Source organism: Pelmatolapia mariae, linkage group LG20, assembly GCF_036321145.2.
Source record: "Pelmatolapia mariae isolate MD_Pm_ZW linkage group LG20, Pm_UMD_F_2, whole genome shotgun sequence".
NCBI classification, from domain to species: Eukaryota; Metazoa; Chordata; class Actinopteri; order Cichliformes; family Cichlidae; genus Pelmatolapia; species Pelmatolapia mariae.
Window position 1 is genome coordinate 38,251,675 of NC_086244.1, and position 19,215 is coordinate 38,270,889.

Sequence of the window (19,215 nt, forward strand, 5' to 3'; positions counted from 1 at the left end):
GGGCAGTAAGGTGTGAAAAGCATGAAAACAAACAGAGAAAAACAGCTCTCAAAACGAGGCCAAAAGGTCAGCGTGCATAACAACTTGGTTATTACAACAAGACAATGCCAAACCACCTTCTAAACATATTTCAATCGAGTCAGGGCTTAAACTCATGTAAACACTCCAGACCTGTCACCACTGAAATATTTCTGGCACATTATGAAAGCGCAAATACGACAAAGGAGGCCTCAGACTGTCAAACACCTCAAATACTATATGTAACAAGAACAATCTTTTAAAACTACAGATTTTTGTCGCGTTCATTCCCCAAAAGTACGTACAGAAAAGAGGTGATGCAACTTTCTTGCCCAAGACTTTTTTTTTTTTGCTGCATCATTCTGTTCTTCTTTTATTTGCATTTTAAAACCTTTTTGGAAACAGGACTGCAAAAGATCATTTTGTCGTTTTATTTTGAAAGGGCCACTGGAGGTTTAACTTACCCCTTAAGGTAAGGGCTGGTCTGAGGTGTGGGTGATGCATTTAGCTAAATATCTTAGGTGAAGGTAATTTATTATTCCAGTGAAGAACGTCACATGGTACAAAATGCTTAAACATGTGTATTTTTTTTAGATTTGTAGTTTACATGCAGGCAGAGTCTGTTAAAGAGAAATGCAAACCACACCCTGGAAACGGTGCACCTGCAGTTTGTGCAGAGATTTTGGGTTTCTGCTGAACTCTAGTTCAACAGAACTTGTTTTCTTTAACAACGGACAAAAAACAAAACAACAAAAACGATGACTGGAAGGCATTTAGTCTGAAAATTAATATCGTGACTGACAATCAGAATACTTTGTCCTGTGCAGTAATTTGGAAGTGCGTGGGATTTCCACATAATGATACCCTTTATCAACAAAGATCCATACAGGCCTAATTATCTTATTTTGTAATTTTGACTGTAAATTAAAAAAACAAAACAAAACTCATCTTTCAGTAAACTTTACATTTTCTTTCTAGCTCATATCATGGTTCATTGTGCTACCATGATGTATTGAATATCCCCATAAAGCTTGTGTTCTCATCTCTAAATTTTAGTTCTTTATTTTGAATTTTAGTTTCTAGTCGGTAGCTGTCAGAGGCCAAAAGGTGTAGCCTGAGTGGATGAGTGATGGCAGATAGCCAGCGATGATTATGCAGCCTGAGCAGGTGCGTAGTGCCAGACGACCAGCCAAGAGAGCTGCGGGTGAGTGGAGTTGAGTTGTTCCAGGAACGGCAAAACAAACTGGACACACAAGTTAAGAGCAGTCAGAAACGATGAGGCACATAACAACAAGAGCTGTAAGAGCCGCATGACCACCATGGGAGGTGAGTGGAAGGCTCAGCTGGTCTTAAATGCAGGCCTACTGATTGCCGCTGATGGATTGCAGGTGGATGATGCAGGTGTGGAAACAAGCTTCTGCCTCCATATCAAAGGATATCAGAGACCAGAGCAGGCATGGAAAACACACCAAAACTGCTGACACTCACTCAGATCATCACAGCGATGGAGTTACAGTCAAAGAGTACCCTAACCCCTTCAGGCCTATTTTAAAATGTCTTATGTTTTAATGAAAACAAAACTGAGGTCATTATATTTGGGCCATGTAGTCCCACCATCTGACTTGGGTCCTTTTATATCCTGTGTCAAACCAGTTGTTACCAACCTTGTAGTGAAAATTGACAACTCTTAAAATGGGTAAACGGATAAACACAGTGGTGAGAAATGCACCTTGATTATTGTAATCCACTTTATGTTGGTATTGATCAGGCCTCACTATCATGCTTACAAATGGTCCAGAATGCTGCTGCTCGCCTGCTGAAAGGGATACACCAACACAAGCACATTACCCCTGTTCTTCCCTCTTTACACTGGTTGTCTGTCCATTTTAGAATTCATTTTAAAATCTTATTGTTTCAAAGTGTTAAATGGGCTGGCTCCTACTTACCTGGCAGACCTACTACACATATACACTCTACAAAGGTCTCTCAGATCAACTGACCAGTCACTCCTTGCTGTCCCCATGTCGAAACTGAAACACCTGGGGGGCCTGAGCGTTTGATGTTGTGGTCCCCAAATTATGGAATAAGTTGCCCCTCCATGTTAGGCTGGTCCCAACACTTGACATTTTACCAGAGTAGTACGAGAGTCAGCTTGTAGTCAGTATTAGTCAGTTTTTGGTCACTTTTAATCTTCGTTGTTTTGTTAATTTTATTTATTGGATATTTTATTGTCCATTTTATTAATGTTTTACTATTTATTTTTAACTTTTATCATTGTCTTTGGAAAGTACTTTGGTCAACCATATTGTTTTTAAAGTGGACTATAAATAAAGTTGGATTGGATTGTTCCTGAGATCTGCTAGAGCCACTCACCCAGCTTGGGGGTCACTGCCCCGAGTGCTCCAGTCACCACTTTGACCACTGTTGCCTTCACCTTCCACATTTTCTCTAGCTCCTCCTTGGTATTTTTCGCGCTTCTTTCTCTCGTGTTCCTTCTTCCTGATGTTGCTATCACTCAGTATAGCTACATCTAGCACAGCAGCCGTCTTCCTCTGCTTATCCACCACTACTGATTAGCCATCACCAGTTTGTCCGTGTGTATCTGGAAGTCCCACCCGATCTTAGCTCGGTCACTGTAAACCAGGCCATACTCGGCACAGATGTTACTGTGTGTGGTTACAGCGTTCCATGTATGTGTTCAGTTTGCTCCTGTGCTGCCATGATTAGTGCATGGCCATCTTTCTGATGTACTAGTGGATTTTTGTTGTTTCATCATATAAACATATATTCATTATAAATATCAGGTACTGACTCTACCTGCGTATTTCTTCTAAAGTGCAGTTCCATATGTAAGTGAGTAGAAAAAAGAAGTGAACTAAAAGTCATGTTTGATCCAATCATCAACTGCACACCTGAGCTGCTTTATGGCAGGAAGTCCTGCGGGCAAACTTTACTCACCGCCTTGAGGCACAGATCGTAGCCCAGTGCATAATCAAATTGGGATGCATTATTCTCAGATTTTGAAATAATGAGCTGTTCAGTGACGGTGTGACTTCAATACCTTGTACCACAATGGTCTGCACTGACTTCAGATGTGTATGAAGTTTTTTAAAAAGTTTTTTAAAAATGTTGGGAAATGCAACCTCGCATCAGTGCAAACTGCAGAGAGTTATGGAGTGGAGATTTTTAAAAAGTGAGATTTAAATGCATAAATGCCAGATATAACAACATAAAGAGGCAATACCAAAATACCAACATGTTGTCATAAAAAGTAGCACAGGTGTGCAGTGTCACCACTTCAGGCAATCCTACAGGCATGTTCCAAACCATAAATTATAAACACACTGTAGGTCAGGATACTGCATGAAACTTTAACAAGAATGTGCACACTACAGATGGAAATCATTTATTGAACTCTTCATTTCTGTGTGCCTGTGTATAGATGATTGATGCGTACCCCAGAGATGAGTTATAGAAAGCTTTATGTTCTGCTCGCTCTCAGTGCATGAGTCTACTTGCCGTTGTTCAGCTGTTATATAATGCCTTTCCTCATTGGCCGTTAGATAATTAAAGCGCTCTCTAGAGCCCTGGAGGCATGCTTCACCCATGAGAGAGACTGTGGGTTTCACTGTGAACATTCACAGCCAGTGTTATCAGTCCTCTTATGTGGTATTATTAATTCCAGGTTGTCACTATGTCACTCCCTCCAAGAGTTCAAAGGATTTGATGTGACATTCTGAATGTTGCTGCTTGTACACATAAATTCAAATAAGGTCACTCAGGACATAGAGAGCGTATTGAGTTGGAGACGTTTCCCTCATTAAAACACTAAAACTCAGGCTTCCACACATACACCACAGTTAATTTATGTTAATGTTATGTTAATGATAATCTTTTATTCTTTATTCAGAAACTGCATTTTGTGTTTACTTGTGTACTCTTTGTCTTGCATTTAAATTAGTTTGATGATCTGAAACATTTTAGTGTGACAAACATGCAAAAAAAAAAAAAAAAAAAAAAAAAAAATATATATATATATATATAAGAAATAAATAAGCGGGCAAACACTTTTTCACATCACTGTAAATGCAAATAATGCATGTTGTGTAGAAGCTTGCAAGCCATACTGCAAAACATGAGCAGCATTATGCAACTGCTTCAGGTTTTGCATGTCTCATACATCTGTGTACATAGCTTAGTCACAATCTCCTTTTATTAGCATTCATATCCAGATAAATCTCATCCTTTCGTTTCATGCAGTAAATACACATCACCAATTTTCTAAGTAAATATATTTCTAAAGTTGCTATCTACATGAAATCCTCAACAGATTTCAGTAACAATACAGCCAATTTATACATGCAAAAAAATCAAATCATTGATCCCCATAAATTATGTCTAATAATGATCATTGACACAGAGAAATGTATTGAACACACTTACATACTTGGTGTAAAAGCCTTTGTTGGTGGTGACAGCTATAGGACGCCTCCTGTATGGAGAAATTAGTGCACGCATTGTGATTTTGGCCCATTCTTCCGCAGACATGCAGCCATTCTCCAACTCTCTGTGAATTTTACTCATAGTCATTGTTCAATTGGCTGGGCCATTATAGCTTTATTTTCTTTGTCTCTAACCAGCTGAGAGTTTCCTTGACTGTGTGTTTGGGATCATTGTCTTGCTGAAACGTCGGTCCTCATTTCATTTTCATCATCCTGGTAGATTGCAGCAAATTTTATCAAGAACATCTCAGCATATTTTTCCATTCATCCTTCCTTCAATGCTATGAAGTGTGCCAGCCCCACACCATGATGTTCCCAACTCCAAACTTCACTGTTGGTATGATATTTTTGGACTGATATGCACGTCCTTTTGACCTCCAAACATGGTGTGTGTTATCTTATCCAAAGAGTTCAGTTTTGGCCTCATCTGATCAGACTATAATCTCCCATTATTTCACAGGCTTTTCTAAATGTTGATCAGTAAAATATAAACACGCTTCAACATGATTTTTCAACATGATTGGTACTAATATGATAAATTAGCTTGGCTGATATATCAGCTCATTTAAGCTTGTTGCAGATAGCTTAGTATTAGTGTACATGTATGTTGTGAGTAAAAAGAAATTGCTGTGGAGAAATACCAAAAAGAAAAGAAGTTTTGCACTTTAAGTTCACTGCCTCGGTGCCTTATGATAAGAGCTGAAATAATAAAATACATGTAAATTTACCACTTTAGCTGCATGCTCCCTCCAACCAAGAACTTATGTCAACAGACATCCCACATTTATGCAGTGCTATATCTGACCCTTTTCTTCTAATGGATTGGAGGAGCTGTTAATGACGATTTGAACAAAAGGAAACAAAACAGGTCCACCAAACAATAACAATGCTGAAGCTGTCACAGCAGTGTCAAAGAAAGCACATCCTCTTTTAAATTCAAACATTTATGTAAGAGGGTATACAAAAATCTGATCTTTATTTAACAAACATTTGGCTAAATTGCAGAAGCAGTGTGTGAAAAACATAGCAAGCCCTGTGCTTCAGCAGCTTGCAGAACCACCTTCAGGAGCAATAACATAAAGGCATCATTCTCTGCATGGCTATATCAGTCTCTCACGTTGTCTCAGAGGAATCTTTAAGTTTCAGTCATTTGATCGTGCCAATGTTAATTTTATTTACTAATAGTTTTTGTCAACAACCTTTCTTGGTCTGATAAAGATGTAAGATGTAAAGATGTAAAAGTTCATCGATGAACCAAACAAGATCAAAGCTATCTGGAAATACAAGATCCAATCAAAATTCATTAAGTTGTGCAGAGAGGTGGGACGAGTTTGGAAGTGATCCAATCGGAAGTAATCTCCTCGTGTAGCAAGGTCAGATGGGCACAATTTGATTTCTTAAGGTCCCATTACAGCATTTCAGTCAGGCTGATGTCTGGACCTTGATCGGAACATTGCAAAAGCTTGAATCCTTTCTTCAGCCATGCTGTTGTCATGTGCTTGGCGTCATCATCCTGTTGCATGACCCAGTGTGGACCAAGCCTTAGCAGTCAGATGTCCTCATATTTGACTCTAGAATACTTTGGTAAACAGAGCAACAACAAGGTCCCCAGGTCCTGTGACTGCAAAATAAGCCCAAATCATCACCCCTCCACCACAATGCTTCACTATGTTTGGCATGAGGTGTTTGTGGTGAATATCTAAAAAAAAATGTAACATTACACAGTTTGCCTCTGACTATGCTCCAAGAATATGACAAAATTATTCAGAATAGCTGTAATTACTGTGGAGTATGATAAGATGAGCTTAATTGTAACCTAAGCCAGTTATGACAATTCAAAAAACTACTTGTGCAAGATCATTGCAAGAAAATATTATTTTACATTTGCATTCCCAACTAGATTTGATGTCAAAGGAGTTTGCAAAGAAAAGCGTCTGGACTTCTTAAAGTTGCTTGAAGACGTTTCACCTCTCATCCGAGAAGCTTCTTCAGTTCTAAGGTCAAATGGCCGAGAGTCCCAGATTTAAACCCAGTGGGAGTATCCCCCCAAAGAGGGACAAAGGACCCCCTGGTGGTCCTCTAATCACATGAGCCAAGGTGTGAAAGCGGGTGTGGGACCTAATCAGCCAGGGTTTCGGGTGTGCTCATTGTGAAACCTGGCCCCACCTTGTCGTGTGAATTCCTGAGGTCAGATGGCCCAGGATGTGAGTGGGCATTAAGGCGTCTGGGGAGGGAACTCAAAACTGGATTATAGATGGCAGACAGTTGGTGTCGTAAACCACCGCCTCTGTTCAAAGATGGTCACTCACAGTGGACATAGATGGCCTCTTTCACTCCTCTTTCAAACCATCTGTCCTCTCTGTCCAAAATGTGAACATTGGCATCCTCGAAAGAATGACCTTTATCCTTAAGATGCAGATGCACTGCTGAGTCTTGTCCTGTGGAGGTGGCTCTTCTATGTTGTGCCATGTGCTTGTGAAGTGGCTGTTTGGTCTCTCCAATGTAGAGGTCTGGGCATTCCTCGCTGCACTGTACAGCATACACCACGTTGTTGAGTCTGTGTTTTGGAGTTTTGTCTTTCGGGTGAACCAGTTTCTGTCTGAGTGTGTTGCTGGGTCTGAAGTACACTGGGATGTCGTGCTTGGAGAAAACTCTCCTGAGTTTCTCTGATACACCGGCTACATAGGGGATGACAACGTTGTTGCGTCTGTCTTTCTTATCCTCCCTCGTTGGTGTCTGATCTTCTTTTCTGTGCATCTTTGCTGACTTTATGAACGCCCAGTTAGGATAACCGCACGTTTTGAGTGCTTCCTTTACGTGTGTGTGTTCCTTCTTTTTTCCCTCAGAATTAGAGGGCACATGTTCTGCCCGGTGGTGTAGGGTCCTGATTACTCCAAGTTTGTGTTCCAGAGGGTGATGGGAGTCAAAGAGGAGGTACTGGTCCGTGTGTGTGGGCTTCCGGTAAACTTCGATGTTGAGGTTGCCATTCTCTTCAATGTGCACAGCGCAGTCCAGGAAAGGCAAACAGTTATCCTTTGTGTCTTCCCTGGTGAACTTGATGTTTTTATCCACGGCGTTAATGTGAGCAGTGAAGGATTCCACTTCTTGTGTCTTGATTTTGACCCAGGTGTCATCTACATATCTGTACCAGTGGCTGGGTACTCTTCCTTTGAAAGAGCCAAGAGCCTTCCTTTCCACTTCCTCCATGTAAAGGTTGGCTACAATCGGTGACACGGGGGAGCCCATGGCACAGCCATGTTTTTGTCTGTAGAAGCCTTCGTTGTATTTGAAGTATGTTGTGGTAAGGCAGAGGTCTAACAGTGTGCAGATCTGATCGGGTGTGAAGTTGGTCCTGTCTTCCAAGGAGCTGTCTTCTTGTAGTCGTTTTCTGACAGTCTCCACAGCCTCCGTGGTGGGTATGCAAGTGAAGAGAGAGACTACATCAAAGGACACCATGGTTTCATCTGGATCCAGGGTAAGTTTCTGGACCTTGTCGGTGAAGTCGGTGGAGTTCTTGATGTGGTGTGGGGTGTTCCCCACGAGAGGTGCAAGGATGGTAGCAAGGTGTTTCGCAATGTTATAAGTGGCTGAGTTTATGCTACTGACTATGGTTCTGAGTGGGACCCCTTCCTTGTGGATTTTAGGAAGTCCATAAATGCATCTGACCTCAGGAATTCACACGACAAGGTGGGGCCAGGTTTCACAATGAGCACACCCGAAACCCTGGCTGATTAGGTCCCACACCCGCTTTCACACCTTGGCTCATGTGATTAGAGGACCACCAGGGGGTCCTTTGTCCCTCTTTGGGGGGATACTCCCACTGGGTTTAAATCTGGGACTCTCGGCCATTTGACCTTAGAACTGAAGAAGCTTCTCGGATGAGAGGTGAAACGTCTTCAAGCAACTTTAAGAAGTCCAGACGCTTTTCTTTGCAAACTCCTTTGACTACAATGACCTGGATGACTGAGAACCTTCACAGACAAGCTAGATTTGATATTCAACAATCCTGGAGGCAGAATGGGTTGTCCATCGATCAGAAAGTCAGTAGATCCATTCTCCAACTACTCTAGTCTGCACGTCAATGCTTCCTTAGACAAGACATTAAGCCCTGAGGTGATTGTGCAACCACTGGAGTGTGTGTGTGTGTGTGGATGGATGTTAGACAAAAAAATGCTTGTGTGATTGGCCGGATGAGGTTTGTAGCATAAGTATCGGTCCATTTATGATTGAAGGTCTAATGTTACATTTCGCTGTATTTTTTTTTTTTTAAATCAGTGGCGCTGCTATTATGTGGACATTATGGCTTAAGTGGAAATACACAGTGCCCCTTTATCCCAGATGCTGTACCAGTTTACTGGTTTGAATGTTTCTTATAGATAATCAGTCTTTGAACTTTCTCATCAAATGTTTGGCTGCCTCACAGTTCACACACCTTATGTAGTTCTGCTGCAGGTATCTGTTTACAGACATTAGTTGAAGTGGTGATAACGCTAAGGGCTGCAGCACTCTACACACATAACACAAATAACTAGTCCAGATATAGACAATGAATCTTTAAGCGGTAAAACAATATATCCCTGTGCTCTCTCGGAAGTTTCACAAGAGCAACTATGCAGATATTCACTGGAGTTGCTTTCAACACACAACGCATCTTTCTGATTGTTATTGTTGGCACATTTTTTGAGTTTAGTTCACAAAGACAAAATAGAGACGCTTAAGCTGTTGACAAACTGATGGCTTGTTCTTTTAATGCCCTCCTGGGCTGACGCTTGGGCCTGCCGCATGCCTCCCAGCCATTCTCGCTATAGTGAGAACGCAGGATACTTCACTATTTTTCAATCTGTCACAGTAAGCACCTCAGGATAAAAACTAAGTTGATTGAGTACCAACATAATGTGCTTGGGGTCGTTATAGGAGTGTGGCCAAAAGTCCCATTGCATAATTTGTATGCGACGCAAACAACAAAACAAGGAGAACATTGAGGCGATGCATTCTGCCCTCACTCCCACATAGCAAGCAGGTCCTGCCCGGATCTGATATCAAACCGGCACTGCTGGCTGACTTCTGGCATGATAAGACGTATGTCATGCAGATATGGACCAGGTCTGGCAATGATGCCACTGTCTATGTGATGGCATGCCATATCTGGCTCGATTGTGGTTTGGTTTATGTGGCCCAGGCTCATAGAAAACAGGTCCAGCCCGGATCTGGCATCAAGCTGGCACTTCTGACTGACTGGTGTCTTGGCAGGGTGTATGTCAACCAGATGTGGGCCAGGTCTGGCAATGATGGCACTATTTTATGTTCCTATTTTCCTATTTTAGTTAGAAGACCCAAATGCCATGTTGCAATACTACACTGCTATGGTAGCCAATGTTTCAAATGCAGGTTTGACAGGTTTGTGAGTGTACACTTTATCCAAAACCTAGTAACGGTTTACTCATCTTTGCTAGTGGGTGGCTGTAGCTCAGGAGGTAGAGCAGGTCACCCTAATGATCGAAAGGTTAGTGGTTCCATCCCTGGCTCCTCCAGTCTACATGTCAAGAGTGTGAATGTGTATGAATGTAGTTAGGAAGCACTCTGTTAAGAGAAAGTGTGTGATTGGGTGAATGTGGCCTGTTGTATAGAGCACTTTGAGTAATCCGGGAGACTAGAAAAGCGCTATATAAGAATCAGTCCATTCACTGTCTGAACAGAGTTTTGTCATGTTACTTTTGCACTATTATAAACATCCAGGAATCAGAAGATATGTTTTAGATGTTTACTGTTAGCTGCACTATAAAACTGAGCTGCAGAAATGAAAAATAAAATATTACACTTGTGATGTAATTGACTTGTTTTTACAATTTCAAACACTGAGTCATGATCTATCACATACAACACATGTAAACACATGAACATATCCTGAAACCTTATTTGCCTCAGGTATCTAGCAGTTAGCTCATCAAAGTTTCTTTCACAAAACTCTCAACTGTTACCTCAAACTATCGCAAGCTTAACACACATGACTCCATTAAAGGTACAGCACACGGTGGTATACCTGCTGCTAAACTAAACTCGTCGGTGGACCATAGTGTTGGTTTGTCCAGCCATTTCCCTCATTTCATAAAGGACAATTTTGATTTCATGACTTGGGAGCGATGCCTCTGATGGGCCAGTCATTTCACATTGACTAAGAGGACTTGAAACTCCAGCCCAGTAAATACTAAAAAAGTAATTACTTAGCTGTTTGTGCTAAGTATATAAGAAAATTACATCAAGCTGTGCAGTTTATAAGAAGAAGAAGAAAAGCCCTTTATTGTCACTGTACAATAAAATTATATAAATTATAATCATGTTTTTTTGGTGGGCAGTGTTAATTTACCCTCTGCGCAGCCTTACTGTTCTCAGAAGTTAAGTAGTACAAGGTCTTGAATTATTAGGCTCATCTTATCTTAATGACCTTATAGTAGAAATATTCGAGCACTTTGCTCTCGGATTGCAGGCTTACTTGTAGTTCCTAGAGTATTAAAAGCAGAATGGGAGGCAGAGCCTTCAGTTTTCATGCCCTTGTTCTGTGGAACCAGCTTCCTGTTTGGATTTGGGAGACAGACACTAATTCTATTTTTAACATTAGGCTTAAAACTTTCCTTTTTGCTAAAGCACATAGTTAGGGCTGGATCAGGTGACCCTGAATCCTCCCTTCATTATGCTGCAATAGGTGTAGGCTGCTGGGGGATTCCAGCATTGAGTATTTCTTCTTCAGTCGCTTTTCTTACTATACTACACCTTTCTTACACTATGTGTAAATCGACCTCTCTGCATTCAATCATACTTGTTATGAATCTCTGTCTCTCTTCCACAGCATGCCTTTTATCCTGTCTGACTTCCAGTCCAGGTTATTCTTTCTCAGGACATGAAGGAAGTGCAGCTGCTGCTGGGCCTTCTTTACCGGGGCTTTGGTGTTGTGGGTCTAGGTGAGATCAGCGGAGATGTTGGTGCCTAGAAACCTGAAGGTGGAGGCAGATTCCACCCATTTTCCATTTATTATTAGAGGGGAATGGACCTGTCTGTGCCTCCCACAGTCCATCAGGTTTTAAGAATGTTCAGTTTGGGTTATTTTCTGAGCACCAGCGGGACAAGTTCTCTACCTCCACCCATTACGCTAACTCATCTCCATTAGAAATGAGCCCAACCACGGTGTCATGAGTAGTGTCATCGGCATAATTGATGATGATATTGGTTGGGTGGGTTACAATCATATGTATACAGGTCATAAAGTAGAGGTCTGAGAACGCAGCCCTGTGGGAATCCAGTGCTGAGTGACAGTTGGACTGATTGAGGTTGGTTTGTGAGAAAATTACAGGTGCCAGGAGTGATCTGAATGTGGTCCAGTTTGGTAATGACGATGTCTGGCATTCGGGTGTTGAACAGTGAGCTGTAGCTCACAAAGAGCATCCTCATATATCATGTAGCTCTTCCTGTTCTCCAGCCTTAATGACTGCTAGAGAAAGAAAAACTTAGAGGGAGGTTTTGCGAAATCATACAGTCTGACTGTTATGATACTTGGTAAACAATCATTTTTCAGGGGAAAGCATCTGTGTTGTGAGGACATCAACATACACGCCTTAACTCATTCTTTTTAACGTGTCATCTCTGTGAAATGTATACTTTGAATGTTTTATGGTCACTTTTCCTTTCTCTTCCTCGCCCTACCCTCTATGGTTTGGCTCCCTGGGGTGTCAAACAGAGCAGTACAAAGGGCCAACCACATCAACGTTAAAGCAGAAATCCAAGTCTAAGTGAAGTATTTTTCACCCCCTTTCTGGGATCTGAATTTGTCCAATTTTTTCAACCTGAACTACTTTGGAACAGGTCAACCAGATTCAACAACAGAGAGAAAGCAACTAACTACCTGCCACCGGGGTCACTTTCATCGAGCTCCCCATTCAGTTACTTGAAGGTTTATGGTCATGATGAATGGCACGCATGACTGGTACTTAACATCTTCGAAGGAGAAGTTGGTGATTTCATATAAAGGTCATATTATCGTTTTAATCCCGCTTATGGGAACTCATTTGGCTCATAAAATGGTACACACAGGTAAATTTGCTATTGCTGCAGTGTCAGCTCAAATTCAGTGTACATGTCTGCAGGGAAATCTCAGCAGACAGAATCCAGATGCAGTATCTTAAACAAGTGCACTAAAAAGAAAAAGTAATCGATGTGAAGAAGAAAGGATGATGTGGGATGCGAGTGACTAATAACAAGCTAAAGTTCCTTTTGCCTCAATTACTGTTTTAACTCTGCTGTTTGGTGTTTTCTGTTTTATGATGCATTGTTTAAGTGGTCCCACAGCCTGTACAGAGAAAGGAACATAGACATCTTGACATCATACTTGGGTTGGTAGATTTTTTTTTCTTATCTTTTGTATTTTATTTTTTGCTGAATCACTCTGCTTGTATCAGAGCGCTAATTTGGCAAGCTGCAGCACACACAAAGACAGAGATACCCCAGGGGCATAATTTCCAGGGGGGTTAGGGGGGCTATGAACCCCCCCCCCAAATAATCAGACCCAACCAATATAACCCCCCCCCCCAATAAAATTATGAATTATCTTACATAAATAGGCTGTGGATTTTCTTTACTCATTTCTTGTATTACCAGCAAAATAGTTGCATATTTAATCATCTAGGAATTTACCCAGATTTATTTATTTATTTTGACAGAGATCTTGACCCCCCCAATGTTCAGCTCAGAGTTACGCCGATAGAGATGCCTGTTCATTTGCTCTAAATACCAGTTGAATAAAATCCTACGATTTCATGTTCCAAAACTACAGCACAGACTCAGTATTTAAAATTCTCAGTTTTCAGTGATCCAAAACACTGTTTAACATGTGGACGAAAGGCCCAAACGCACAGAAAAAGTTCAAAACTACCCGTGTACGTGTGGACGTGGCCCTAGTGTAGTGCAGCAGGCATTCTTTATGTTTTCTTACTTCTGGCCTTATTTTGATAGTCATTTGTCTCTGGTGCTATGCTTTAGCTTCACTTACCCAAAATGTGTTATTTTCCACTCTGTCCCAATCACCCCTCTGTCCAGTGTCAGATTGTGTGTGCCCCGCAATAGCTTTTCTGTTTTGTGGGTTTCTACTGACTTCCTGCTCCATCTGAATAAAGGTTGTGGGCTTTTTTTGCTTGCCAAGTTCAGTCACAGAAATCTGCTTTTGGGTACTTTTTGCACACATATGATATGTGCAGGGCGAAACCTAGCTGCCCCTGCTAGCAAACACCTGTAAGCCAAAGCAGCCACTTCTCCTAACTTGAAGTTGCCTTTAGTTTTAAACATATGTTTTGAAAAAGAAAAAAATCGCCACAATGATCCAAAACAGGCTACCTATTTCTGCTATAAGGTTGGGGATTTTAACATAAGAGTTGGGAAGCAGCAACAATTGTGAGCTGTATGCATGAAAGAAGAGGCTTGGTGCAGCTCATTTGATAAAAATTAATGAAATTATGTAGTTTGTTTCCTTTCTATTTTTTATGGACTTCTGATGTAAACTGGAAATATAGCTTCTGATCTTTGAATGTTCTCACTGTACCATAAGTGGATATAAGCAAACCCATATGAGTGGTGTTCAGCTATCTGTGGTGAAACTACTCCCAGCTTTTGAATGATATCCTTCAGCTTTTATGGGTGTGAGAAATAATCAAACGTGCGGAAGAAAAAAAACAGGAAAAAAAAAGCTTTTGCATCTGAATGAAGTTGCAGTCATTGAGGTTTTGATTCACCACGTCATTTTCAAACCCACAGCCACAAACATGCAGTCCCACTACATGCTCAGACTGCTCCGAGCGCAACTCCAGAAGAACCAAACCTTCGTCTGTGTGTTCGACTATTCAGTAAGGTTAGATCATGTGAGATTTTGGTTGAGGCTTGATGAGCAGTTTTGGTTCATCTTTTGTTTTGAACAGTCTGTACAGCTCTGAGAAACTTATGCATGGAGACAGGCTCTGACAAGATCTGAACCTACTGGTAACTCCTTTAAAAGGCGGACTCTCTTTTTTGTAATATGGAGTCAAATCTGATTTGTTTTATACTCGGTGAGTTATGCTGCTGCCTTGCCCGAACCTGCTTTGTCCTGGCAGTGGTTTAAAACAAGCCTTGCCTAAAGCAACCAATCAGAAGAGAGCGAGCTTTTTTAGCCATGTTGGGTGAGTTTTAGAGAAGATTGAGTGAAAGTCTAAAGGCGTCAACACAGAGAAGCCCTTCAGTTCTAAGTTCACTCTATTTTTTATTCTCTTTTTTTGGAGTTGGGGGGGCTGGAGTTGACCTACAGCCTACAACCTAACAGACCCAAACACGTAGAGGAGGACTGGCGAAGAATTGCCACAGGAGTGATTGAGATATTACACAAAAAAAAAACGAGGAATTCTAGCGGCTTGTGCAGCCACTGATTAGGATTACAGACTAAGATGGATAGCACACGACACAATGAGAGACTTTGACCTCTGCTGAATGCAGCCATAAAAACATATGTTTGTGACAGAGGGAGAAATGTTTTTGAAAACATACGCTGTTGTCATGGAAAAGCCCCCCGAGGACTGAGCATAGACCTAGTCAGGGTGACGTCACCTGGGGGTTGGAGAGGGGGGTGTCTTGAATTTTTTCAGCGGCGTGGCACAGGGAGGGGCAGTCAGTCAGGTGAAGGGTGGGGCAAAGGGGCTCAGTAAGTCAGACTACTCGATCTGCAGTACTTGATCACACAATCACTTCTGTACGAAGCAATGTTCCCTCTAAGCTACGCACGTGCGCAATTGCGCACTGTCGGCACGGACTCTGCGCAGAGAAAATCTATGTTGCGCACACAAAAGAAATTCTAACCTGAATTGAAATTAAAGTAAATATGTGCTGACACCGGTGTTTTAGCTAGCAAAGCGGCGTGGCTGATGTGGAGTGAAGCCACGTTAATGACGTGTACAACCATTGGAGATGTGAGCAGGACAGACGGAACAATTGACGGAAAAAGTGTGGACTTTATACCAGTTTTTAAATTGCGTTGATAGGCCACGTAAAACCAGAGTTATGATAAAAATATCTGCAATGTTTGGTTTTCTTCCTGAATACTGTCGTTGTTTATATTTACTGCGGGAAGAAACGGTAAAAACGGCGTTTTATAAGGAAAACGCTCGAAAGCCTGTGAGCAGAGACGAAACCAAAAAAACTCCACCCTTTCCTATTGGTGGAAAAATGTACCATGTCGACCAATCAAAACATGGCATTTAGTTGTTAAGAAACGGAAGGAAGTTTTAGGAGTGACGGTGGTGTTTTGAGATGTGACAGATTTGCAACGTTTAGCGCAAATCTTGTGTAGTTAGTGTGTAGTGTAGTCAATAGTTTTGTTGTGTGTGTCAGAACAATGAGGCGACTGCTGAATGTTACAGGTGTTACAGGAGTGATACATCTCCTGTTGTCAGGTCTGCAGGTATCAGGCTGTTGTTCTCCTTTATCTCATAGTGGACAGAAATTATGTTTTGGAGTGGCACAAATAATTTGTGTGGCATCAAATTTGATGCAGAACAGCTGATTGTTCTGTAAATAGTTTGAAATGTTTATTTAAAAAACGCCTTGGCTGCATTTTTAGGTAAACAGCTGCAAAAAAATTTGTTTGCAAAACTCAGTAACTTTTTTGAAGAAGTAACTATATAATTAATTGCCCAACATTGGTCATTATATCCTGTATTTTGCAGACAGAGTTACAGACTCTCTCCCAGACCACAGACTCAGACTCATGATACAAGTCAGAGCAACAAAAAAAAAAAAAAAAAATTAAAAAAAAGGAAAGAAAGTTGTGTTTTCAAAATTGGAGTTCAAGTTATTTTTACTTCCAATAGTGTTAACATACTACACAGGTCATGAACAAGATTTTTTCATTTTTTCAGATTTTCATTGTAAGTGGGCTAAAGCAGTTAATTAAAAGTAGTCTAACATAAATGTAAATGCTGTAATTTGATTCTTTTAATAAACCATGTAACTTGGATGGATTGGATGCTGGCGTGACCACAGTGCACACGTCTGCTGTTGCTCACAGTGGACCAGGGACCGCTCAGGGAGTTTGTGCGTTCGCTCAGACACATGAAAAATTAGAGGGAACATTGGTACGAAGGTATTGTGGCACTTATTGTTTTGTATTGACTATTTTGCTAAACCAGTGGCTGAACAAGTATTAATACTCTTTACTTAAGTGGAACTCATAATCCTACTTAAGTATCCTAATAGTTCAAATGTTTTAGCATCAGCATGCACTTCCAATCTCCTCAAGTTAAAATGCTAACTAAAGGTAGCAAATATTGATAATATTGACACCAGTGCTGGTATTGGTATTGGATTGATACTAGCAGGATAGATACTTTGCTTCTGTCCTCTAAATTCAATGTGTATATATCTATCTAATCAAACATGCACTATGAAAAATGGCTTAACCTTTTTGTGTTGACTGTCACATCTATTTTATCTATAGCCTATAGCACATATAACCAACAGAAATTGACCCGTGGTGCTTTAGAGACGGGCACATTTACATTCCAAGTCTCCATAAAACCCAGTTCCAAAATACATGAAGAGCTGAAATGTGTATTTTGTTATGTTAACAGTGATTTAGTGGCCATTCAAATGTGTCAGTATTTTGCAAATTGATCACTGATTGATTAATGTGATAAGTCCCGACACACTGCTCTCCCCTGCTTAATTATAAAAGACAGAAGTATTGATACAATACTGCAATACTGTAGCAATGCTGACTCTTTATTTGCTTGTTATCCTATCAATACCAAAATTTGCACTATTGCACAGCACTATTGTTGATCATGGAGAGTGGTCCTTTTTAGGCTTGTTCCCTTCCTCACTTCTGTACAAACCCAAAACCCAGGGATCAGCTCAATTTCCTGCACATGTTCACCAGCTTTATGGCAGCACAGTCAATAAATGAAGCCTTAAATACCACATCCCATTATATTAATATATAGTCTCAACTAAGTACAACGTTAAAATCCTGCTTACATGTTAATGTATCAGTAATGGTGCAATCCTGTCATTCGTTTAATCAAACTCCTTTTACTTTGAGAACATTTTGATGTTGTAGCCCAAAGTCAAGTGAGTGAAAGTTGTTGTCGTGCATGTCCTATTTCAACAAGTGTCGTTGTAGAAATAGTATGTGGCTGCATAACAAAACAGCTGTCATGTACTGTCATCTCGCTTTTCATTCCTGTTTGCTTTTCCTTTGTTCCTGAGCATTAGCACTTAGTTGATTGGTTGCAGTTCCAGTTTCTTGTTGGATCTGAAAATCCTCTGCATGGGTGAAGTGCATGGGAAATGCCTGAGCTATAAAAGTAGTATAACACTTCCATCTTGGGCATACAGATCATTTTTTGCATGCCAGTTCAGTGAAGGACAGTAATGGTTATTAATGCTGCATGTGTTTTTTCAGGGTGGTTACTAAACGTCCACACCCTCATCTACGCTGAGGTTAACACCAAGCCAACGAATTCTCTCGTGGAAAAGTCGGGTCACACCCACATGGGCTCACCTTATATATATATATATATATATATATATCTATATATATATATATATATATAGATATATATATATATATGTGTGTGTGTGTGTGTGTGTGTGTGTACAGAGATAACTTGAGTATTTTGTCTGTTTTGTTACTACGTCTGCTGGAGGAGATGAAGTGCACAGCTCCAAAATCTCGGCAGTCATGCATTTCTCCTCTACACCCATACAAGGATGAGTGTTATCTTTTGACAATAGATGTTGGCTAGACTAAGTCTCTACACATCTGTACATGTTCAAAGACCTGCAGACACAAGACATGATTCAGACTTTAAACACAAAAGGGAGTAGAAAGGGCTAACACTTTCTCCTCCCTGCTTAGCCACCTTGCATGCCCGTAAATGATTATGATTCAGACTTTATGGCCTCAGTGACCACATTCAGGGTGGAACTGTTGCATCTGATTCACACTTTTTTTAAAGGTGTGTAAACTGTTGATTTCTAATAAGTATATATCTAATAATGAATTACTTTGAGCTAAATGTATCTGCATTTCTGCACTGACATTTAATGAAACTTGAAATCATTGCTAGGAATGGAAAAGTCACGTAATCCTCATACAAAATGGAGCAATTGTGCTAACAGGCAAACAGTGCCTCCGTATGTTGACGTGCCAAATCGACAGCATCTCAGGTTGCTACATGCTGAGATTATAGATATCACTGCTCCACCCTCCTTAATGTTCTTCATTAAAGTGCAATAATTGTGCAAATAAATGTGTAAGACTACAGGGCTGCTGACATGAGCTGAGCTTATTTTTCTGCTCCATTTGTGCATTGTTTCAGCTGCGGATGAGGACTGCAGAGGGTCACTGAGAGACAGCTACCTGTGTTGTGAGTCATTATGTCAAGTAAGCAAACGCGCGCGCACACACACACACCTACACGCGCGCACACACACGCATGTACACAGATTTGTGTCTCACTGTTGTGCCATTCTCTGAGTCTGGACAGCAAAAGAGAGATAACCTCAAAATGCAGCTTAAGCCTGACATGCAGCTTTAACATGCATGGTTTGACATCTATGTTGCATCTCTTGTGTGGCACATTTGGTGTAAAAGCTTGTAATGTAATTGTAACTTACTAATGCTAAC